The following is a 20694-nucleotide window of genomic DNA, read 5'->3' as shown; positions in this document are numbered from 1 at the left end:
GACAACTAAGTAAACTGACGACACTAAAAACAAAATGCTTTATCATGAAGGGATACATGCTCAGTAGTATAGCTACTAAGAAATGCAGCAGAGTAATGTAACAAAGTTGAAAAATGTTAATCACTACGCATTAGAAACAAAAAGATACAATACTTCCAGTGAATCTTTCTGACTTAAAGACAACAAAATCAACAGATCAGATTTTGATTCTGATTCTGCGTGAAACTATGTGCCTAAAGCAACTGTTTCCCATGTGTGAATGACATCTATGTCACCGCAATCAGTAGTAATTACTGCAGCATTCCCTGCCAACTCAAACAGCTTTGAGAGGATGCAATACCATCAATATGGCTGTCAACACGAGTCTGTCTAAAACAGCCAAACCTAAACAAAACCATCAGTGTCCACATATAATATACCTAGTTTCTCAGGCTGCCTCCACAGTTACTCACTCTTGCTAGACTTACAAGAAATTAGCTGGGCACTATGAGTGACTGTTTTACAACCAAAACAAATCTGAGGTATTTGTGCTGAGGGCCTCTCAGTTTTTATGCAGTATTTCCATTGATGAGTATAGAGACACTTAATGACTACCAGCTTTTTTAAGTGTTTAGTCTCAGCAGCCCAGCGGTACTAAATTAGCTTAAAGAGGCCGATTCTATACATACAGATGTCAGTGAAGTGGGCAGATGATGTGGTGTGGTCTATGTGGCCCCATCATCTGTGCTGACATCTGGACCATATGTCTTCTACACTCAAGGGCCAGGGTCTAGATTCAGAATAAAAACAGGGCACTGTGGGGTGGAATTAGTCCAAGGACCCTCAAGGGCACTGGCTTTAAAGAGAGAATAAGGCTGGTAGGTAGTTCATTAAAAAGCAAGAGTGCAGCATTAACTGCGGGCATTTTTATGACGAGCGACGATGTTCATGAGAATCAGTGAAATGTGCACTTTATGGCAGGTTCTTCATCTTGTCGCAAATACGCTACAAATGTAAGAAAAGACAAGAAAATGAAAACTGATACAGAGCAAAAGGAGGAAGCCAACCAAAACCCTACCTTGCCATTTCTTAGACCATTAGCTTCTGAGGATGATCTCTGGGGAGGACGGTGTGGAGAACAGTGAAAGGAAGGATGAAGTCAGGCATGGGAAGTCAGTAGGATAAAAGTAAAGGAGGGACATGGGGAGAAGTCAAGCCATTGGGTTGCCAGTAATTATCTATCTGAATGTCCTCATGAAAAACAGATAGCCAACACCAGCATGAGATCCAAGGGAGATGGATTAAAATAACACTGAACGACTTTGTGGTCTCTCACGCTCCTCTATCTCAGGGATCAGATTAAGCACAGCTCCTTGAAAATGTTACTGATGTGATCACTCTAAGTGATGGTGGGGTAGAGTGCAGTAAGAAAAAGACAAACCGCTCACTGCGAAACACGCAGGGTGAAACAGGTCTAAAAGAAAGGATATTAAAGAAATTTTTTAAAGTACATTTCATTCACAAGAAACCTGAAATGCTCAATTGCTCATAAAGAACTGTTTCTGGGGGCTACTGCATACTATCTGTTTACTGTCTAATGTACAGTGAGCTCTGAATCTTCAGAGACATTTAAATCCTATGAGTCAACAGTTACAAACAGGCTGTGACCACACTTAATATCAGACGGCTTCCAAGAAAAGTGCCTGTGGTTAGACACCATTATGTATGGCCAACCTGCCATTAAGGTTTACTGCCTTTCATCTGTAAATGTGAGCTGTTTGTATGTGAGGTGCTTCTCCGTGCATAAATATTGCTGTCAAGCGTGCATTCACACACAAACACCATTGAATCCTCACCTAACAGCTGTTTTTCATCACCGTCCTCACGCACGTTAGCACATCACCCACTTCGTCATCCTCTGTTTATCAGAGAGACAATCCCTCACTCCCATTTTTATTTTCCCATCTTCGAGTGATGAGGACTATAAGAGGATCATATATATCCCTCTGTCCTTCACCATCAGCTGCCCTACCTGCAGGTGGGAGGCAATTACGGCTTTGGCACCAAAATGACCTCCTTTTACATGTTGTCTCTGCAGCGATAAAGTAAGGATGGGAGTCTTGGTCCACTCTTCTTTCTAAATGGTAATTTACAGACAATCTCAATAAATCAATTTTCTTATTGAGCTCAGGGATCGTAAAAGTCCATTTTAACAGCATTATTAAAGTAGAAACAAGATTAGGCTATCAATCAATGATTTAAATTACTGTGAACTAAGTGGGGGGGGGGGGGGGGGGGGGGGGGGGGGGGGGTTGTTCTCGTCATAAACTGAAGGGACACGCGGCATGTACCGCAGCTCAGATGAAAGTTTCACAAGTTTCATGAACCAATGAGGTGTGAGGTGCTGTCACAGTTGCAATTACTGTGTCCTACTGCATTACGATCCTGTCAGTCAACGCTGCATTGGTGGTTAGGAGGTTTTGTGGTATGCGGATTGTCTGAGTGGAGAAAACACCTTCAAATGTCTGGCTACGGGTGATAGTTAAGCTCTTTGTTATACTTTACATGTTTTCCCAAGCAAATTCCTACATCAAACAGCAAGCTTCATGCCTCTCATTGGAAACCTGACAACCATTTTCGCTTTCTGATCATGGCCCCAGCAGCCAACAAGAGGCCAATATGAGCTCCAGTATCTATGGAGAAATGTAAGAATGTCATAGTAATCTATCTTCAACCCCAGTGGAAAGAGGAGGATGAAGAAGCCATTGAGCTCCTTGGCTCGCTTTCGCCCCCCAGCCAATGCTTTCCTTTTCCGACCTTGCCAGCAGACCAGTAGGGATGGTCTGAGCCCATTCAGGGAAATGCCAGATAAGGCGCCCATCCGGGAGAGAAAATTTTCCAACAGCAAAGGACAGCAGGGAGGAGATAAGGCACTCAGAATTCATCAAAAAGACATCATCAACAGAAGAAAATAAATGATGGAAAGGAGAAGGACAGTGAGTGATGCATTATAATATCAGTAACTTCACTGTAACCTCACCTTTTTTTGACTATTTCGACTATAAATTCAACTATTCTTTATCTAGGGCAGGATTGTTGCCTTTTGGCGTATACCGACAGTTTCAGATGAGGCACTGAGGCCATTCTCTGCTTTGTCATATTTAGTGGAAATGGACAAAATAGGGTTGGTGAAACTCCTTCCACAAAATGTTCCAAGACTTATGCTCCCTCTCTCATTGCCATTATCAGTGAATAGCATTCTGGTGCTTTTTCAATCTGCCCTCCTTCTTCGGCTGCATGGCAAATAATTATTAACAGGATCAAAGCATATGAAAGGGCTTCTGCGTCAGTGAGGTTGAGCTTGGGGAGCTGGGTGACTGAAAGTGATAATGGCAAAGCACTGGATTGTTTTCAGCCTCTCTATGCAGTGTTGGAGTGCTAGAGCTCTGCAAGTAATACGGGCAGAAATGAGAAGCTGTCTAAATTATTCTAAGGTAAATCCATTTACCCTGGGGCTTTTATGATATTACAATTACTTTCCAGATTTATGCATTCACACCTTCTGTAAACTTTGCAGTTGGAATCTTTGACTAGGAAGACTCTCTGAGCCACATCACATTCATGGAAATCAAAGTAAAAACTGAAATATTATTTGGGCAATTTAGAAAAACAAAATGAAGATATACAATCCAAGATAACGGCATGGAAAGGCATAAACAGCAGCAGTGTGTCCTGTGAAAATATCTTTCCTCGAGCAAAACTATTTACTATAATAAGCTTGTTGTATAACCCGCTGTAAGTCTCTGTCCATTAACAGATTCTCATCAGTGAATGTACAGACACATATACATATATGCTGCAAAAACACAATATATAATCGCTAAAAGCACCATGGCTTAGTTGAAAATATGCTTCAAAATTGGAATTTGGTTCTTGACAAGAGTGTGTAAGAGCCTCAAGACAGTTAATAAATGTGATGTACACTGGTTTGTATTTCCCGTAAGTGGTGAGCATGGACTTGTGTGTTAAGTCTTGCAATCAAGCTAAAAGGTTGCTGACATGCACAGCCACTGTGTACCAGCCACATGCTGTACATCACCATGACCATAACAGATAAGAGGCAGTTCACTGAGTGGGTGACTGGTTTGTTAGACCAAGGGGAGGATGAAGAACTCCAGGATAAGATTATAAAGGACAGTATGCACAGCATTCACATGATTCAAACAAGACAGCATCTGTGAACGGTTTGAGAGGTGCACTTGAACCAAAAGGGCAAATGGCAAACTCACTCAGCTTTAAAACTGAATTGTAAATATATTTAAATTCTAAAAACAGGTCCGCTAAAACTGTTAGCATGCCTAAAAACACACCCTGACCTCATCTTAAATAAGGTCTAGTCAAAATCAAGAAACACAAATAAATGAAATAACAATAAACATAATTGTCTAAGTATAACTTCACATGTTATTAATGTTCTTTATTTTCCTTGAACAGACACATCATCCCTCAGGTTGGATAAATATATACGGTTACAGTTAACTTAGACTGAAAGCAAGACAAAAATTAGAAATGTCTCAAATGCTAATAAAGTCCTGTGACAGATGTGAATGGAGTCACTCCAGCCTGTGCAGACTGGGCTACCAAATGTGTCCGAATGAGCTGAAGGCACAGAGGGAACAAAAAAAAAGAGACGACTTGGAGGAAAATAAGAGGTAAGCCTGAAAATGTAACACAAACAAATATGGAGTGTGCTCATGAATAAGAGAAAACTAGCAAAAAGAGAAAAAGAGGTGTCACGGCTGTCGTGTTTGCATATTCAAGAAGCTACATGTTGTGGATGTTACAGTCTAGTGATATTCAAAGTTTGAGTCTTGTTTGCTGTCAAGCGAGGTGTTCTTGTAAAGAAATAGTAACTGAACTATGCTTGACTATAGGAATAACAACTTCATGGTATTACAACTCCCACCTTCATTTTATGGTATCATTTACATTCTTCCTTTAACTGTTTTTAATAATCTTTTTAATAATACACTACAGCTGTAGAATAAAATGCAAATTTAAAGCCATTCATGTCTTAAACAATGTTGATGATGAGATACATCTGAGGGAGTGCGAATCATTTTTAGTATATACATATTACATGTGTGTCACCATTATAAATCATTGACAATGTAATTTAACTCTACAAGATGATGGAAATGATTTAAAATGAATATTTCAGATGGCTTTTTGATCTTATTAAAAAGTAACTGACAAACTCACAGAATCCCTCCTACTTTAAGGGCAAAGGCCAGCATCTCAGAGCAATCACAACAGATAAGTCTTAACATATTTCGCTGAACCAGAGGAAGGCATCATGTCATGAAAAAGAAGGAAGGCTTATCTGATACCAAGGAGAGAATATAAAGTGGTGAGACTGATGAAACACAAACATAGTTCAAAATAGTTCAAGTATGCACACATGTGGAAAAGCTAAAAAACTCATCCTTTAAAAGGGCAACTGCCCTATGAGAAAATGAGGGGACCACGAAGTCCAGATATTAGACATGTTTTGTACCCTATCTTCCCTCTCCCTTGTGTTGCCTCCTTACATTAAGCTACCATGTGTACTTTAATAACCTAAAATTTAGGGGATTCTTTATTCAAAATCATTTGGAAGCTGAAGAACAAAACAGGAAGGCTTTTTTTAACTTGGCTGTATATTGAACTAATTTCTGCAAACAAATCACAACTTTGTATAGATCAGGTGAATGCAATTAAACATCTCAGTAATCTGTAATTTTGCTAAAAAAGCAGAAAAAGAAAAGCAGCAATGTCGATGAAAGATTTATAAAACTAGTTCTTTATATGCTTGTGAATTTATAGGCGGACTGAGGCAGCAAGCAATACAAATGTATGGCTGAAATACTGGAGAGCACCATGCAACCGTTACCTTAGGAACCAATGTGATATATCTCTGCCTCATTTGGCCACAGGAGCACCGCTAATTAAATTAAATTTGACTGTCACACCTGCATCGTGTCAACAGAAGTGACATTTCATAGTAATACCAACTGAGCCTCATTAGAGGTTGCTTAATTTGGGGATAAAGCAAAGCAATTCATTCACAGTGTCAGTCTGCACTTTGACACAAAGTGATGTTTTTCATTCACACACTTGATCGTAATTCATTTTCCAATATACTGCACGATGACAAATTTAGTGAGGCCAAGTGTTTCTCTTTCTTATTCAAGTCTTATTACATCCAGGTGAAGTATCAAGAGCTGACTCTCAAGCATAAAATAGTACCTAACTGTTTAGGAACATCAGCCTCCAAAAAATGTAAATTTGTTGAAATCATTGTTATGCAGTGCACTTTAGTTTTTCCTTGTCCAGCCTCAAGATTCATCTCTATGACAGCAAAAATGATGTGAAATACACAAACGTACAAAAATGAAACCAGGGTAGGCAGTGTAAGCTCAGTTTCCTTTCATCTACATAAAGATGAGATATTATGATAGCTAAAAAATGTAATATAAACAAGAAAAATAAGCTGGAATTATTCAGTCAGAGCGAGATTAACAACAGTTTGGCTGAATGCGAATCATACAAACAATCCTACAGCTACACAGAAGAAATCTGTGAGTGGTCAAGAGCACAGTACCAGTATCACCAGAAGACCAGAATCAACACAGTGTGCTATCGCCATCCTGCCTGGCATGCTTTAGTTCTGATTCCTGCATACGGGTCCAGATTTGATCTGTAATCCTTTATCAGTTTGTAAGGACTGATTTTACAGGTCTTGATACTGTCACTTTCATCCTTTATCCTGTCAGCAGTTCATCCGCTTCAGATCAGCGTGTTTACATCTCACAATCAGAACACATTACTACACAGCTTGTTCCATCATCATCAGAATATACACGAGGTTTTTCACAGTAGGGGAATTTTTTTGCATGTGTGTTACTGACTTTTAAATGTGCCTTCTATTCTGCATAACCAACACGCACTATGAAACAAAGACTTACTTACATTTTACACATGAACAGACTGTCAAAGTTCCACTTCTCATAATCTATTTTAAATCACAACTTCATCTGCCTTCACAAGTGAGACGACATTAAGTTTGAGCTTTTCCAGTTTCAACTGCTGTGTCTGTTTTTAGACATGTGAGTGATTGACACACACACACATTTTGTTTTCAGTTACCTATTTTTTTGTGCTAATAATGTGTCATATAATACTACTGATATGAGATGATTTTCGTGAAATACTCTACAGGAATACTGTACAATCAGCTATTACTGATGAATCTGATACATGACACTGCTATGAGTTTTTACTTTTCCATTATAGGGCTATAGGTTTGAGTAGAAGAAGAGCATTCAAGGAAATGTAATTTCTCATTTGGTGAGTAACTCTGGCAAGGCTGTCCACCACACTGGCAGGTAAATGTTTATACCAAAATAGTCATATAACAGAAAGTCTCTACTTTTTGTTTTTGTGTCACTAATGGGCTTGTTTCTGGCTACTAACTCGCCTTCACATAACAAAATTAGCAGGGTGCTTCTTGATAAGACTATGCTGACTATAAACATATGCCATTTAGTAGACATTAAATATACACATTTGAGAAATCACCTCATTACAAACTTCAAATCCTCCTTATGTTCAAAGTATAACAACTCTCATCATCTGAAGATTTTCTACTCACCACAGAATTTCTCATTTTTGCACATTAGTTGAGCACTCTGTTTCTCTACAAGCTGTAAACATGTCAAAAGAAATCTCTGGCACTGCATTTAATGGAATCGAATACTCTGTCTGGAGAGAGAAACGAATACCCCAAGCAAAAGCAATGAGTTCCTATCAACAGCAGTTAGGGGAGATGAACAGAAGTAGAGGGAGGGGTGACAAGAAAGACAGAAGTGTGTCATGACTATTAAGTACAGAATAATGCCCTCCGTATAGCCTCCTTGTGTTGGCTTCCTGCTCCAGGTTGATTGCCGCAGGTTTCTGAGGGCCTGTCTTGGACTATATTCATGAAAAAAAAAAACCTGTGAAGGATCCTCTGAGAAATAAAGACAGAGAGGGAGAGAGAGAGAAACAGAGAGAGACAGAAAGAGGCGGAGATGCACTGAGAGAATACAAAGAATGGCAAAAGCCATTAAGACGAGACTCTCTCTCCCATCTGTCTCCACTATAGATTGCAGGATGGATGATATCCAAAAAGAAGAAAAGGGAAAAACCTATCCAATAATACGGTGCACACATCTTTAAAAAAATTAGACAAAAAGGTGATATTTCTGAAAGTGAATCCTTCTAAGGGGATCACTTAAACATTTTCAACATGTAAATGAAACACTCTCGTGCACGCTGTTGTGTTAAAAGAGGGAAAATATACATGTTGTTCATTACAGCTGTTGCAGGTACTCTGCAAAAGGCATAATCCTCATCCACTCATCCACCATACTGAGCAACACTGTGTAGCTAAGCTCAACTGAATTAGGTTTAAGAGCATCATTCCACCCGCTTCCTGTCAAAGAAAAGGGGATAACAAATGCTTGTCCTCGCAACTTTTACATTGGTGTCCTTGTGTTTCTTTTCACTTTTTCTGAGTTGAGTATTTCTCTCTGCTGAATGCCAGGATGACTAGTCGTGAATCTCTGTAACTTCAGTGCAACACACAGGCCATATCACTCAACATCCATTAACACACGTATTAGACACAACATGAAGTTGTGATCTGGAAAGAAAACGCTGGGGAATTTTCTGAAGAGCTACATGTCAATGCTGGGGAAAACAATAAGCGTTTTGATTCAGCTCATATGCCACAAGATCTACGTGTTTATGCCAGTGACATTTTTTTATTATTAAGAAAGTGGTTTGCAGGTCCGAATTTCAAGCTAAAAAATACATTAGAAATAAGAATACACTGAATAATCTCAACTATCAGCTTGAGTTCTGGATAGGATGTCAGAAAGATGGGTCTGCCTTTTTCATTTAAATAACAATGCATAGTTATTCTGTTAAGTGGAAGAGAAAAATCTGGAGACTGTCTGTGAAAGTCATTATATCAATTTCGAAGTACTTGTAAAGGCACAGGGCTGTCTTGAAGCAAAATACTTCTACCCTCACAATGAGTGCTCTTGATGTGATGACTTGAGTCATCATAAGGCTCAGCAAGACATCAAAATCCATCAGTGCTGCTCCCCTAATGCATAGAAATGAAGTCATTAGAACAGTGAGCAAAGGCAATCCTTGCTGCATGTTATAGCCTTGTGTCGCTCAGTTCTATTTATAGACTGTCAGGCCCAAATTAGCCCTTTGATGTGTAATTCGTAATATTCACCAGCTACCCAAAAATGAGGAAAGTCATGGTAGCTCCACTGTAGATCACCATGAAAACTGGATTTGTGAAGCACTGTAGATACAATTTAATAAGCCGTGTGGAAAATGAAATTGCATGTATGTATTTTCTTTAGCACGGAGGCCTTGCTAAAGACTAGTTTGCAAAGGAAGACACTGGCAGATTCTTTTACATAACGTATGTGCAGTGAGACAATATAGAAGTCTGAGAAACTTCCTTCACAGAAAGATGATGTTGTTCTGGTTACAAAATGTCATCACTTCAAGGTCACAGTGACCTTGACCACCAAAGTCTGATCAGTACATCCTGGACTCCAAGTGGAAGTTCATGCCAAATTTGAAGAAATTCCCTCAAGGTGTTCCTGATATATGGTGTTCGTGAGAATGGGATGAACGGATGGACAGACGACCTGAAAACATAATGCCGCGGCTGTCACTTGAGGCATTTCTATCTAGTGCCGTTTTTATTCTTTCTAGTGAATCAATAATCATCTAGAATTGAGAATTGATTCTGAATCGAACCCCTGTTATTCAAGTTCCCTATAATTGTGCCAATCCTCCATTTACACATGTGAAGCACTGTTATCGCAGCTTCCAACACAGTGCAAATTCTGTTTTGGGAAGCTTATTAAAGACCCTGTAGACATGCTTCAATGCTTTGCTCTGGCCTGAAGTGGTGCACTCTAATGTTGCATATCTATGCCAGTCTGCTGAGAAATATTTCAACTCCACCAGCCTTGCATTCCATCAACAGCTGAGCTTGTGGAAGACATGCACCAACAGGACACCACAACACCAGAACCATGGATCAGCCGACGAAGGCTTTAAGAGACGTATCACATTGCAACTTGACAGGGTTTGGGGATTCATAACAATGCAGCTCTGGGCTGCGGTGAATTTTATTCTCTGAAATGTCATGATGAGCTTAAACCAGTGCAGTCCATCATGTTACACGAGACCAACAACATTTAGAATGAGAATCAGACTTTTTTTTAAAACCAGTAATACACCAGATTTGAGTGTGATTTTAGGATGAATCAGGTTTTAAGATAGATGTGAGTTACAGGTATAGACTAAATATTTAGTGCTGAAAAATAATCCTGACAAAAGTAAGGAAAATAATGCAAAAACTGTGACTGCCGTGTCTTCTTAGCAAGCTATGTGCCATGCTGTAGCATTAGTCAGAGATTCTGAGTAGTTGAAGAAACAAGGCTGCTGCTGCAAACTGCAGTGTAAAACTGCAACTAATGATCCTCAAACATGTTTCATTTCCTTGAGCAACAAAACAACCAGGTGGCCAAATGTAAATGTGTGCATTTCTGAGGACAAGATGAAAAACACAGTGATGATATGTGAACTGCCATTTCCAGAATTTATCTGGAAACTGATATATAAGAGGATGTGATGAATTCACTGCCTCTGGATATTCCTTTAGTTTCCACAGAAGTGCATGACGGCACACCAGATGGCCCTCACACCCTTTTATCCGTGATATTCCCAAAATTAAATAGCACAAACGTTTTTGATGATCATAGTCTCCCAGTGTTCGTTCTCTTCTGTTCTCCTTCGCTCCATGAGGTATGCACTTCCTGACTAGTTCAGTAGCGGGAGGGGAAACCGAGGTATTTTGGTGGGGTGGAGGGTGTGACAACAGTTTTTTTTTTTTTTAATGATATGATCTTACACTTGGATGGTTTGAATTAATTTTATAATGTGTAGATTGGGTCACATTCAGACTTTCTCAAACAAAAAACCCCTGTAGTGGATTTAATACTGCTTCTCAGACTTACCTTACTTGACACTAAGTTTCACCTTGATAGGATATTGAGAGAGATATTATATTTCTGTTCAATTTCTAACTCTGCCCCACTTTTCTCTCCTAAAATAGTTTCCACTTTTTCCTGTACCCCTGCCAAGCTCTCTAAAATCGAATTTAATTTTGGCCATTTGGCATCCGTAGACAGATTTGGCTCTGAGGGCCTTCTGGCAAGGGGTAACACACAAAGTTTCCAAAGAAAAGGGACAGACTATCAATCCATGGACAGAAAGTTATTACCTTGTGACACTGCAAGGAAAAATCATAATCTCAGCTTTTATGAGATGCAGAACTAAGTTCACGTAATATTTTTGCAGATAAGTCATCCCTCAAGACAAGAAAAGCATTCTTTGGGCTCAACTTTCTCTCAGGGCTCCACAGGGATATGTGATTACGAGCTGCAGCCTTTTTCATTGTTTGTATTCCTCAACTGACACAGGTTCAAAATATATTTTAGTTCATTTAAATTCTTCTGACTCTGGCTATTCACTTAAACATGACAATATCACGGAAAGAACTGCAATTACAGACCTTAAAGTAATAGGCCTGAGAATTTGAACTCAAATGGGCAAACTAAGGCATCACTAGACTGTGCATGTTGGGAAATAAAGATTTCGTTTATTCTCACGCTGACTGAGCCACAATGAGGTCATACAAGACATCACTGACAGCAGAAACGTTCTTTTTGAATGACAACTGCAATCACAATAACTTACACACAAAGCTTTAATCCTAATGAGACTGATTTTGTAACGTTACCTCATGGTATGAGAACAGAAACAAAGAAGGTACACTTCTCCCTGGGTAATAAGTCTGTCTTAATCATCCCTCATTCTTCCTCAGTGACATAGCTCAGTGTTAACATCTTGATGGCATTAGCAGTTTGAGCCCTCATGTGGTTTCTGCCTTTGTCAGAGGTACACTCATTTTCCAACACTGTCTGTCTTCATTATAAAAACAGCCAGTCACGTCATGATGGCTTGAACTAAATGGTTGTATTAAAAGACGACTGATGAATTGACTTTATCTTATGTGCTATTCTTCTGGTTCCTCTTTCAGTCACTGTAATCAGATACTGTGTGACTGGTTTATAGTGCAACTCCAATGTAGAAACATTTTCAACAAATGCATTGCATGCATTCAACTGATATTCCAAATTTTACCTAAGTAATTTGTATTGCACACAAGACTGACGTTTAAAGTTAAATCAAACACCACTAACAATCTGTATTCTGTTGCTCTCTAACACAGGTGTTCTTTCACCCCTTCATACTGCACAAACTAAAAGGAATATTTTGAAAGAATAATAATGATGCATAATTTATTTTTACAATACAACCTATGCAAAAGTTCTTTTTAAGTTTAACTTCATATCCAACAAAGCTGAAAACAAACAGTGACCGACTAATTGCTGCCGGTCCACAGAAGCCTGTGAACTAGAGTGCTAACTTACTTGCTTGCTTAAACAAGTTAAAAATCACATGTGTAAACCTATGCATGATTCCAGGGATTGAGTGCAACCTTTAGGGAGATTTCAAACTACTAAAAATATATGTCTACATATAGTTTTATAGAATTTTTTTATGCCATATTAAAAGATGGAAGGAAAGGTGACCATACTGACATCACTGCGAGGGTTGCCTGACCCTCTGAGGTGATCTATCGCTACATATTACCTTCTCCTACAAAATCTATATTTCCCAGGTCATGGCTTGAGTACATTACATGCATACAGAATGCACATTATTCAGAATGAGACTGGCCGAATTAGAGCACAAATGATCAATAACAGCAGGAGTGTGGGGTGAGAGCCAAGGAGTGAACTCTCATAGATCAAGAGTACAAAATGTGCTGTACGCCACAGACCTATTAGCTCAGAGGCTCAATTTTCATACTCATCAATAATGCATGCAGATGCTTTCCTTCCCTGCCAACTCACTGACTAGTGTGTATTATTTGCTATGGAGAAAATATGCTTGTATGGAAAGGGGAAGGTGAACATTATGAGTATATCTTTATTGCCTTTCCAATTTTTATTTATCCACCAAACTCAATTTTTTAGGCAGGGTTGAGTAATACATTAACGTCCAGCTTCGTTTACAAAATAATGAGGTACTATAAATCTATCTCAGCTATTATTATCTATTATTTAGATGATAAACAGCAATTACGAGACTGTCCCTTCAAGATTTAAGCTATGAGGTGGAAATTCATTACTGTACTGTACTGAAAAACTTTTTTTTTTCTTTCTTTTAATTCAACAGAGGTTGAACCTTTTTGGTTTTTCCTTAAATAATGACCAGACATATTTTACTGATTTAAATACTTCTAAACTCTGTCAAGCAGCTTGCTTTATGTGTCATGTAACAGCTAAACAGAAACATGAATGAAGTTGAGTCCTGACAGATGTCAGAAGTCTGCTACAGAGGAAGGCATTCACCCCACCCTTCAGTTTCAGGGAGCTGGCATGTAAACACAGCTGAAAAAACATGCATTACAGGGTGGGATGCAGAGGGTTTGGCCAGTTGTAGAGTCACAACAAGAAAGGACTGACAATGGTCAGGATTTATACACAGAATTTTTTAAGGCTTAATCAGAATGAGACAGAGGGATTATACAATAACTAACTCTGAAGGCAGGAGGCTCCGTTTATTTAAACCAACCACCTCCTCCACCTTTCTTTAAAGAAAGTTGTCTTCCGGGAGGCAAAAGTTTACATGACATTATACACCAATTTTTTACAAAGCCCTGAGCCTGCTTCCAGTGAAATAGGATCATACAGTTTCAGCCATCACATTCATTGGATAGCGCCTGGGTTGTCGATAAAGCCAGTGCAGCATAATATGTGTTAAGGTTCTAGTTTCAGTTATAATGTGATTGACAGGATGATAAATCCCTTGCAGGCAATGTTCTATCATTTCCTTATCTGGGCTTGCACATCACCTTCAATACTGAGTTACATCAATTATGTATTACTTTGTGTGTGCATGCCTGTGTGCACACAAATCTGGTGGTAAGTGAAAGACCCTGTCAAGCTGTCTGTTCATCAACGATGTTGAAATCATTAGGTGAAACTTTTCCAATTGTTTTCCATCAACTCCAAAGTTTGTATTTGTCAAAGGCGACCAAAAAATTTTCAAAGGTCCCGAGAGTATAAGATAGAGATTTTAGATTGAATTCAACAGATTAAGCCCTGAAACACGCCTACAGCAACTGCAGCATTATTAAGGCAATTAAAAAAAGGTAAAAATTCCCTCATGTTGCAAATAATGTTACATAAATTGAAGCATAATAGTGGAAAAAAAACACTGAAGTAAATGTGCAAAGTCTAAATGTACAAAATTATATATTATTAATTATTATTATATTATATATATTATATTAAATTATTACTATATATTATTATTATTATTAAAAATATATTATACCCTTACACTATAATATTCCTCTGTCAGACACACTCAGACATCATGGCTGTACAGCCAGAATACAAGTTTAAGTTTTAGTGGTCAGGTGATGTACAGACAGATACACAACCCACACAGGAGGTGCAGAGTCTGAACAGCTGACACTTCAGCTTGTTTATAGAGCCAGGCAGAGAAAATGGGAAACAATAGGTGGTCACACTAAAGGGCCTGAAGCAGATCAAGTTGAAAGTCTTTGGCCAGACAAGTAGCCAATAAATCTTTAACACCGATTACATGATACAATTTGAAGTAACCAGATCTGTTTTCAAAAGTCAGGGAGTTCCCCCCTTCAAGACCCTTAAGTGCCGATTTGCGGTTGGCAGACAGAGTGAAACAAGCAATGTCCATGATAGAATTGCATTCAGTGTCATTATAATAAGAGAAAGTCTATGTTCAAGCAACCCATGGAAACAACCATTCACCAAGTCGAAGAGGGCAAAAACTACCAGCTACTGTAGCTGAACCTACAGTGTGATTTTACTGGCTGTTATCATTACAGTGATTATCAATCACTGCACTTCAGAAACACAGAGTAATCAAGATAATATAATTTTGACAGAATTCCAATTTGCCTCCAAACTGACTGATCCCTTTCTTTGCCTATGACTGTGGCTTTTGTTCCCACAGGGGCCAATGATTTAAGATTTACTGGGAATATCCTGTGCTGGATAATTACTCACAGCATCTTGTACAGTAAATTGACCCCAGCTTCTAATCCCACATGATGGGAGACACAGAAAATTGCCACCACATTTATGGGTTAAGATGGATGTGGGAAAGCATCTTAAATGACGTAACATGTTGAGGCTGCAGTGCAATACATTAGGGAGGATTTGGTGGCATTTTGGGGGGAGAGCTCTGTGTAGAGCTCTATGTGAGCCACAGCTCAAGAATTATTATGAGACTAAGCTGCCATGCTAGGAGCTCTGTGAGGTTGACTGGGTGCCATGGATAATTTCTGCCAATCCATGTAGTAAAAGTTGAGATATTTGATAGGATAAGTGAAAACTTTGACCTGCTGAAAGGAAACTCATCAGAATGTATCCTCCAGGGTCCTTGAATATCCATTATAAATTTCATCTCAAACCATCTGATAGGTGTCAGGATCTTAAAGTCTGAACCCAAGGAACCAAAGTGGATCAGGCGATCGATGAACACTGCCATCTCTGGAGCTTTTCCTCTTGTAAAATAATATAACATAAAACAGCGTGACCACAAAAAATCTAAGGCTGATTTGAAGTGAAAACAAGTTATTCATTTATGAGAACAATAAACTGGAGCAAATGTTTATTTAGAAACCAGGCTGCATGAGTAAGTAGAGCTTCAAAGAAAAGGATAACATTGATATTTCCTCTCAATAGCAGAAAAAATAAAGTTAAATTCCCTGCATAATAAATATCAACATTCTTCTTTGATGAATGGGATGGGTAGCTGTGTGCGTGGGAAAGCATGGCCATATCTTGGCAGCCTTGACTAAGGATTTTGGAAGAGCCATGGCAGGCCATGAGGAGCAATGACCTCTTCTCATGCAATGGCACATTCCTGCCATAACTAAGTTGAAACAGGCCTGGGATAACTATAGCACACAGCGTGGAGGGGACGGGGGTCACAGCTTCGTGGAATTTAGGGGAGACTGCAACCCACCCTTCACAAACCATTTTGAACAGCCTGCTTAAATCTACTAAGACTACCATTGGACCTAGAAGGTTCGTCACGTCAAACTGATGACATTTTACCACTTCAACATTGTTCCATCAGCTTTTTGGTGGCAAGAGAAAGCAAGAAAAATATTCAAAAATGTAGTCAATGTTCTTAGGATGAAGGAGAGAAGACTTTTTTTTTAAAAAAAAAATCAAACTCTTCATTTGTTAAGGGAATATAAATCAAAATTCAACAAGAGCAACTCCAATCAACTGCTAATGTGTACTAAAGTAATCTTTCAGTAAGTTGTTCTGCGTCTGCTTAGCTCAGGATTTTAGCCCACAGAGGATCCATATCTATAACCTGACCTGAACTGAGACTGAAAAAAACAGAACAAAATCGTATATAAAATTGCAATGAACTTGTAGGTGACGTTGATTATCCCTCTGACTAAGGGATAAAAAAACTAAAGCAGACAGCTGACCCACAGATCATTCGGTATTGATGTTTCAGATTTCTCTTACTCCCTCAGTGAATTTCACTTTCACTCTCTGAGGTACACTGATGAGAACTCCAACAGCTGCTGGTATCCACAGTCCACTTAGTGCAGCCTTCAGGGAAAGTCAGGGAATGAGAGGGTGGTGCAAAAGAGGAGAGTGATGGGAATACATGTTTCAAACACCCAGTCATTTATTGATTTCTGCTGACCTTGGCTTGACTGACACAATGGGCTCCAAGGACAGACCGTCATCCAATGTATATCTCTTTCCACTTTCATACTACATTTCCTGGAAGTTAGATACATTCTGTGGCTTAATTGATTTAAAACCCTATCAATGGGGACCTAATGGGAAAACTTTGCATTGTTTACTGTTGGAGAAAGATGGCAAGGGCACTTTTAGTGAGCACCGTTGAAGTGGTAACTCTAGAGGCAAAAAGCACAGGGCACATCCTAATCCATTTATTGAGGACAATCACGGCGGGGAAATGCAGCAATCAATAAGCAGAGTAACTTAAAGAGCTTCCATGAGTCAACAGAGTGTAATCTTGACGGATCTATACATACAAACTGCCAGTCAATATGCACTGACTTTCAAAGTGGCTAGAAACTCCATGGGGACCTAGAATGCTGCACTTGGCTTCCGTAGTAAAGCCACAGACATGCAAACACAACACATCAAGTGAACAACAAATTTTTCCGGTTTTATTTGAAGCCATAGCTGATATTCTACCATTTATAACAACTGACACTGATGAAATCTCATTGTCTTTAGTCATAAGCATCTCACATGGAAATTTAACTAGTTGAGTGACTTTTGGAAACACCGATGGAAGCATGTAACGACTGCGTAGCTGCACAGCGAGTATCAAAAGTCCAAAAATGCACCCCAATTTCTGCACATGCCACAGATGTTAATGGGCTTAATGAATTGACAAATTAATGAATTATCTCCTTAAGCATGTTCAGATGAGATTAGTGTGTGTGATATATAAATATGTTCACTGGAGGGACATTTTGAAGACTTTCACCACTTGGAATACATTTTGCGCATGTCGTCCAAAATCATACTTTATCTTACTGAACTTTAAATCAACTGTACCATTTTCTCCTTTTCTTAAACTGTACTGTAGCAATACTGACACCAGTGATGGACTGCATATATATTACATTTTTGCTGCTCTTCACGTTGAATCGTTGAACATGTCAATTGACACTTATATTTTCCATTTTGAATTTTAGCTTACTTTATGGAATCTCGACGAGAAAGCATCAATGAATATCGTTGCACTACAGCGCATGATGACTTTGACAATCCAGCTATGACTTTAACTCTGCTGCTATCATATGTTTGTGGGTAATTACTACCCAAGGCACCGCAGTTCCCCCCATCCCAAAACACAGTAATTATGTTCCCCAGAGGAAACCAAGGAGAAATGTGGATGCCACATTCTTACATCCTCTTGAGCACATTCAAGTTACTGCTCTCACTATCAATGAATCAGCATTTAGAAGATAATTAAGGCAAAGACAACCCAGTCAAATTATCTCCCCTGTAAAGATCCCTCTGATACTCCATGAGACTGGATAGCGCAGGGTCTATCAAAGGGACCCTGTGAACATGCAATGTGTGGTGCTTGACCAGACCTCAGTCAAAGAGCTGGCAAGACCAATTATGCTCAAGCCATTTCAAAGTCCATCTAAAGACAAATGGTGGATTTTACTATGGCACTAATTAGACCTTGGAATCATCAAAGACCTCATAGGGCACATGACACTGGCACAATTGCTGGATCGCAGTGCACCGATAACCTAAACTTTTACATGTTGAAACACTGAACTACTATAGTTAGTTATCATTTCATTTTCAATATTTTAGTGGAAAAAAACCATAGCAACAAAATAACACCATCATACCATCATAAATCTCAATCATTAATGGATTCAGCACTTTTAAAACTTCTGAAAGTCACTGAAACCGTTATTCTTTTACACAACCATTTTCATACACGAAGAACATTCAAAACATCCATAAAAATTAAAAATTAAACCTGAATACCCTAAAAAACAGAAATAAATCAAAGCATATACAGCATACATAAATATTTACACAGAAATAAACACAAAGAGGTGCTACTGTATGTATTGTATACTACACATGATCACTTTCAGTACTAAAAACAAAGGAAAATCCAGCTGACATCTACTGCTGAAACTTTCTCCTTGTAGCAAAAGGGCACAGTATGTTTGCAAGACACAACAACAAACCAGACAGATCAAATGTGTCAGGGGGAGGAGGAGAAAAGGAATGGAAAATATGTAGTGAGAATGTGAAATGACAACCACGTTGGCATTAAATGCAGAGGGACTTACTGAGACAACACAACACAGCAGTCTCAGTCATCAAAGTAGAGGTGGTAATAACTACCAAAACAGAACAAAAACAAAACATTGCCAGAAATAGCTGCTGAGCTTTTGTAGGAGACGTGAAGCTACAATTTTGAAATACCTTGGTTGTGAAGTCAGAAAAGATGAAATCATTTCCCAGCAAGAGAAGGTGAGGTGTATACTAAAGAAACATTGTTTCATTGACTAACACTTAGATTACACCCAAAATTACACATCTTATCATTGTGGTACTGGGGCATTCAAACCTAGACATGTTTATGACCTCTCCCTCGCTTCAGTCATAGACACGACAACGACACAACATGACACATTTTAGGGCCTCCCAGTGCTCAAATACAAATGGTCTTATTTTTTTATTCTAGTATTGTTCTAAATTTTGATATATTCTATCTTTTATACTTCTTCAAACTTTGTATTTTAGTACTTTATACCTTAAATACTTTATAGCATGCTGCCATGTGTTTTTTGTCTTGTCTTTTCCTTCTTGTCCTGTCTGATGCGTCTGTGATATCGAATTCCCTGGGGATCAATAAAGTATGCATGCATGCATCTATCTATCTTAGCTACACTAAGTTAGAGAGAGACACACATCCACTACCACAAGAGCAAAGTTAACAGGGTGAGGTTGTTAAACACTTTGACAAATCTGACTGCTTTGTGTTTGGCCTTCGGTGCCAAAGCATGAGAACACAAGTCACAAAAAGGAAGATTTATAGTGGGGCAGGCACAAAGGCAAAGAACTAACAAATATCAGCTTAGACTGCATCGGCAGAAACTTAAAGATACAATATGACCTTCTGGTCTCCCTGGAGTAGAATGTAAGCCTGCTTCAAATATGTGAAGTCAAAGCTATTAGAATGAATAACACACTAAAACCAGCCTGTTTGTGAAGAGCAAACAATTTTAAAAAAGATTTTTCAGTCAAGAATGCCTTTATCCTTGCCCTCTTGGTGGTGATGTTGCAGGTGGTTGTACTTTAAATATGTGATGTTATATTACCATGTGGTGCTGCAGTGTTTCCTCAATGGCCTTTACAGGCCAACACAGCCCAAGCTTTTAAAGAAAGAAAAAAAGGAAAACCTCTGCAGCACATAAAGTGGTATAAAACAACACTGTCTTTTGTGGTGTACGGTAGCTTGGAGAGAAATTAGGAGTGCTTAGTTTAATGTAACAAATCTCCCTGCAAATTAAAAACTGACAGAACTACTGTCATGTACAGAAAGACTATATACACAAAAAAACAAAGCTCTGACTCTGCTTACCTGTCAGGCTATGCGACTCCCTGTTGTCTTCAAGATTGTCGTTCTGAGAGCACCAGAACTCTCTCGTTCAGACAAAGCCACAGGGTAGTCAAAGGCCCCAACCAATTTTCCTGAAGATAAGGCAAGAGACAAGAGCGCAGATGTCAGCTTAATGTCACCATCAAGTGCTGCTTGTAACCTCGCACTCCTGAGAAATCACAGATACAGGCTAAATACAATTAATGGATATTTGTTTGGAAAGAATATACTAACAACCTTTTTCTGTGTGAACAT

The 20694-nt window shown here is 38.9% G+C and overlaps 1 protein-coding gene across 2 annotated transcripts in view; it reads right to left on the bottom strand.

The window, feature by feature from the left end:
• Positions 1-20694, bottom strand: part of peak1 (pseudopodium-enriched atypical kinase 1) — a 94954-nt gene that overhangs the window by 54606 nt on the left and 19654 nt on the right. For both annotated transcript variants that reach the window (XM_046392965.1, XM_046392966.1), the window contains exon 2: positions 20422-20531. The gene's annotated coding sequence lies outside the window, so the exon portion shown is untranslated. The remainder of the gene's footprint in view (positions 1-20421; positions 20532-20694) is intronic.

This window comes from Scatophagus argus, chromosome 7 (genome assembly GCF_020382885.2).
Source record: "Scatophagus argus isolate fScaArg1 chromosome 7, fScaArg1.pri, whole genome shotgun sequence".
In the NCBI taxonomy this organism is placed as follows: Eukaryota; Metazoa; Chordata; class Actinopteri; family Scatophagidae; genus Scatophagus; species Scatophagus argus.
The sequence above is the reverse complement of the archived record's forward strand: the minus strand, read 5'-3'. Positions and strand labels throughout refer to the sequence as shown.